The sequence below is a fragment of the Rosa rugosa genome, chromosome 2 (assembly GCF_958449725.1).
Source record: "Rosa rugosa chromosome 2, drRosRugo1.1, whole genome shotgun sequence".
NCBI lineage: Eukaryota > Viridiplantae > Streptophyta > Magnoliopsida > Rosales > Rosaceae > Rosa > Rosa rugosa.
Window position 1 is genome coordinate 33,429,692 of NC_084821.1, and position 5,956 is coordinate 33,435,647.

Sequence of the window (5,956 nt, forward strand, 5' to 3'; positions counted from 1 at the left end):
TGGTGCTCTCCTCGTCCACTGCGTTTGAGAAGAAGTCAGGTCAAGGGACGTCCCGACAGCTACACCGCAAAGTGTTGGCACGCTCACGCATACAAAAGAGACAGTTTGCTACCCAGACTAGTTTTGGAGCCAAACAGTTACAGTATTGATCATGTGAGCTAATAGTAATTCTTTTCTGGAAAGGATGATATATGCTTTGGAGTTTTGGTTGCTTATTGTTGGTTGCATCACGAATATGAAAAATATCTGCAAATTTATGTGATGTTACCTACTCCCAAGATTAGGAGGTCAAGTTTTAGTAAAGGGGAAAAGTAAGAGTATCGTACCCAAGGGATTGAGTAACTCTACCCTAAACTAGATTACCGCAAAAATAAAACCTAGAAAACACATGCGAGTCTATCTTTTTACAAATTAATAGTCTCGGCCCTTTGGAAGCCAAAACTATCAATAATGATATTTACAATGGTAAAATGGTGAATCAGCTTTTGAATTGATTTTAATTTGGATAAAGGAATACAAAAATAAAATAAACAAATAAAAATGAGACTAAATCAATGAGAAGAATAGAGACTTACGCATCGCATCTAACCTTACTCATGCACAAAATGTAACCCATATTTGATCTAATAACATGCTTTGACAAACTTCCCCTTAGTGCTTTGGTGAAGCTACCAAGAAACCAACTAATCATGCAATTCAACAAACTTTGGTGAAGCTAAGTTAAATTACACAACCTTAGTCCCATTTATATTTCATTAAAACACAAGTGGGCTATGAACCGCAAGCCTAACACCCCCTTAGAGTAATTAAAATCACGACACATGCATGAAGTTTAGAGTAAGAAGTTCAAGCAACTTAACAATTCCCGTAAGAATCATTAAGCCACCACCTAAAGGCTACACATGCTCACGGATTCAAGAAGTGGTCAAGTTCAAGTTTCCGATTCATTAGTTTCCTAAACATTCTTTCTAGGTGACTAAGCTAGTAAACACATTTAGTAAGCATTAAAGTTTAGAAGCCCATAGATTCAAAACATGCATAAACATCAAAACACATGGAAATTTACATTATTTGCACATAAGTTTGCCCTAGCCTCAAATCCAACTACTCACAACACATGTTATTACAAATACAAGCCATGAACATCAAATTAAAGAGAGAAGGAAAGAAAAAGAGAAGCACTACCCAACCTTCTACCTAGCTCTCAAAGATGTCAAATGATGAGAGAATTGCTTCAAGGTATGGGATTTTCGGTTTTACAACCCAAAACACCATACACATCCACAAAACTCAAGAACAAAGAAGAATAAAGGCTTGGATGTGTGAAAGCAAGTGTTGTGATTGATTTAGAGTGTGTAGTAACTTCGGTTTTTGTGAAACCCAAGTGCCTACACACCTATTTGTCACACAAACTCAAAGAACTATGTACAAGCTATGAAAAACTAACCTAAAACTAGAGAAATTAAAGAGAGGTTTTGATGCTCCAAAATGGGGGAGCCAAGGGGATGCACCGTTTTGGGGAGAGAGAATGGGCTATTTAAAGGCCAAGGCAATTCAAATCAAGGGTGGAGATCAAAAGGAATGAAGGGCTAGATGTGATTGACAAATGTGTAAGCACAAAATGTGGATCTAGTTTTTAACTCCACATAGAAATGACCTAGAAAGCCCATAGATATTTTGGTGGAGGAGAAAAAGTAAGGGAAGAAGGGTCATTGTGTAGGGGAACAAGGTAATAAATGGGAGACAAATGTGTAAGGTGTAAGAATTAGACCACTTGTCATCTGCCGGAATCAGTACATGTCCGGTTTTGCAGTTTTCGTCTTTTAGTCAGAAATTTGGGCCGATCTTTTGGAGGCCTTCCACTCCAAATTAGCTCTTGCACTCTTCATAAGAAATAATCCTTAGGATGTATAAAATGGATCTGGAAGGGTTTAACTCATTTGGAGTTCATTTGGTCTGTCTGCCTCTCCTTCTTCCTTGCCTAGCTCGGTTTCTCCTATCTAAAGTAGGAAAATGTGCTAAAGTTGAATTTTTAGGGCATTTCCAAGCTTTTCCATTATTTCCTAGCATGATAAGGAAAACATAATAAATATATATAAATAAACACAAAGGTTAAGCAAAAGTGGAAGATTAGGGGAATAATTACTAGGTAATTGTGGACCTAACACTTATCGATTAAATAAGTAATTACTAAATAATGAATTTTACTTAATTTACTTGTTGTCAATTTCTATGACGGATTGTGACTATATGTGTGTGAGCTGCAGGAATGGATGTCCATTTGGCTGAGCTGTTTGGACCATCTTTTAGTTGCACGTTTCTTGTAGACCAGTATTCCAATAATTCTTAGCAAATTTAATTAAACCATTTCTATTCTAGATACATGAAGAGCTATAGTAAACAAGCCACTAATTGAGGAAACTTGTCGTTGCTTTTTCCCTTTGAGTTGGGCTCTCTGTCACAAAACTAACCAATTCATAAGAAACTGTCAAAATTATTTGTTTTTCTCCGAAAATTCTTCTACTAAGCCTAGTAGGTGGTCACCCAATGTGCTGTCAACAGATCTGCCTTCCTGAGGCGGCTAGGTGATCTGAGCCATCAGATCAGAGGGTAGTTAACAAAGAAAGTCACTGTCAACTTTTCAAATAGTGTTAACAAAAACCTCTTCATTTGTTGTTTTTACTTCTGAAGATTTTTGTTCCGCTATTTGTGGGTCTTGGAAAGTTGTAAATGCCTCTCAAGATGGAAGTTGGCCGGTCTTGGTCTTGGTGTTTGGAACTATCTTTGAGAAATTGTTTTATGCTACGGTCAACCCATGTGGCAATATGACATGGTTTTACCTCCCACTAGAAAACTGACATATGTTCAGTGTTCATAAATTCATATCTCACATATAACGTCGTCAAATTCCCAGAAATAGTTAAAAGAAAAAACTAAAGGGCATGTTTACTTACTTGGAATGGGAGAGAATGATTACGGGGTAAAACTATTCCTACGTTTACTAACATATAAAAGAATCGGAATGATTCTGGATAAAAGTATTCATGCGTTTACTAACACATGAAGGAATCAGAATGGGTGTAGGTCCCACCTCCTTATAAGGAATCGATTCCTGGATACTCAGGAATTTGATTACTAAGGGGGGAGATGGGTATAGGAATCAACTCCTCCAGAATCAATACTGATTCCTTTCTTCTCTCATTCCAGTTGTTTCCGATTCATGATTATTTTTCATTCCAAGTAAGTAAATGTGCCATAAGTTCTATCTAATTTCTAGAGCTTCTTCTTCTCCATCGACCTCTGTTTTTTCTTCATTGCTTTCTGCTTCTTCTCCATCACTCGACCTCTTTCCCTCTTCAAATCCATGAACCAAAGCAAAGTGAAATTCAAGGTCACACCATCTCCATCGTTTCTCTTTTGGTTCTCTTTATTTCTCAAGAAAAATAATAGAATTATTTTGAATTTTGGTATTATCTTTTCACAATTTTCAATTTTCTGGGCAGACATGATCACGTTGGAGATGAGTTCAGCCAAAATCATCCCCCAAAACTCTAGACGTGGCTTGATAGAACTCTTGATATGATTATCAAATTAATTATGTTTTTTTTTAAAGGGGTTCGGAACCCAGCCTAGCTGGGAGGCTCAGCCCCACGGCCGGTTCCATTTATTAACTCATAATTTTGCATCATCGGGGGGGGGGGGGGGGGGGGACATAAAACCAGAACCCCGAGATACATAAGAAGAATGACAAATATCCTCGTAGAGAACATCCTGAATAATAACAGGAGTCTCCTCTAACCATACATTATCAAGCATACCCAAACTAGCAAGATGCGCTAAACGATCTGCGACACCATTTGCTTCTCTATAGATGTGTCTAATACTAATAGATTGAAAGGCCGTCATGTAATCCTTACAATCTTCTAATACCAGACCCGCCACCTCAGAAAGATCCTCACCTCCTCTCTGTAAGGCAGTAATTAATAGGATAGAATCACTCTCAATATCAACATCCGTCCAACCTTGGTGAATACCAAGTAACAAACCCGCTCTACATGCCTCAACCTCCATATTTAAAGCTAAGTGAGCATGAACAAACGGTCTAGCTATAGCTGCGATTCCCACACCCTCATCATTTCTTACCACCACCCCAATGCCCCCACTACTATCAGAACCACGAAAAGCCCCATCAATATTTATTTTGAGCCTCCCACTCGGTGGGCATTCCCAACGTGTCACTGCCCCCTTCATTTTCACAGTAGGCTTATAACGAATTTCTTGAAAGACCTCCAAATATTTGACCGCCCATTGAGCTGCAAAGATGGGATTGAAAGGAATCCCCTACCACACCAATTTGTTTCGTTCATTCCAAAGAACCCACAGTTCCATGAAGAACATGCAAATTTGTTCTTTCCCCAACACGTCAATCATGGAATAAACCCATTCTTGTATATTAGGAGCATTATGATCTTTAGCCTTGAGTCTAAGGGGCCCCTCCATCCAAAAGTGCTTCACAGCATCACAATTTTTAAAAGTATGAAAAGTAGTTTCAAAAGCATCAGAACAAAAAAGGCACCTGTAATCTGGAAGTTGCACTCTTCGGTTTGCAAGAGCTGTACGTGTAGGTAGAATACCCTTTAACAGCTTCCACACAAAAATTTTGATCTTTGCTGGCACTTGAGCACTCCACAGAATCTTCCAGTATCTACTCAACGGTCCACCCACCACCACATGTGAAGAAGATGCAGTCAAAGGGGCCAAGTTGGATTGTCTCCATACAAAATAACCACTCTTGACATTATACAAGCCCTTCTTGTCATAATGCCACATAAACCTGTCCTCCACATTTCGAGTACTGAGTGGGATACGAGCAATAACTTCCACCTCCTCTTGAGAAAATAATTCTTGTAGTAGGTCAATCAACCAATCCCTCTCCTCCTGATCAATTATGCTTTATTGAGATAGAAATTTGGATATGGGTTTTGGAAAAAAGAAATAAAAAACCCCAGGCCAATATGAGAGTAGTCAAACTGATATAAAAAGATCTGAGAGTAGTCAAACTGATATAAAAAGATGGATTAAATACTTGTTACTCCTCAAACTTTTCCCTGAAAAACAGTTTAGTCTCTCGCCTTTCAAATTAAACTGGATAGTCCTTATTCTTTCTAATTCTCACACAACAGGTCCAAAACAGGTATAAAATGACTATTCTACCCCCAAGATCCTTTTTTTATTTTTTTCTCTCTCTTTTTCTAATTTTTCTCTCTTTTTTTATTTCTCTTTTTTTTTTTTTTTCTGGTTCTCTCTCTCTCTCTCCAAGACTATTCTACCACCAAACCAAGCGCCTCTTTTCTCCTTCTTTCTTCGTTCTTCTCTGCTCTTTCTTTTTCCCCCTTCTTACTCTACTCCATATTCCAATTTAATTTAATCTGGAGCCAATCCTCCTCACAAAATTCCTCCACCTCTCCAAATTCACACTCCCAAATCCAAGTGTAACCCCATACCAAAACACAGTAACACACCTTGGCCACCTCTTCTCCGCCAAGGCCTTCTCCGCATGCCTGAGATCGTCAAAATGGACGGTCACGATCCCGTCGCAGGACCTCTCCGTCTGAACCCACATCACCTGGCCGAACGCCTCCTCGGACAGATCCGAGAACTCTTTGAAGCCGTGGACTGCCGTCGGATCCAGAGCTTGGTGCTCGACGGCTCTACATGTACTCCTTTCGCACCGGAGAAGATGAAGGGTGAGGAGCAGTGGCGCTGGAGCTTGCGGTGTGCGTGTGGGGACCGAGATCGACGTATGGTCGTGATTGGCTCGGGTTTCGGTCTGGATTCGACTGGTGATGGTGGTGCTGTGAGATGGTGGCCGGAAGTGGTTGTCTTCGATGATGGCAGAGGAAGAGAAGAAGAAGAGAGGTTGAGGGAGAGAGAGAGAGACCGTGGTCTGGTCCTC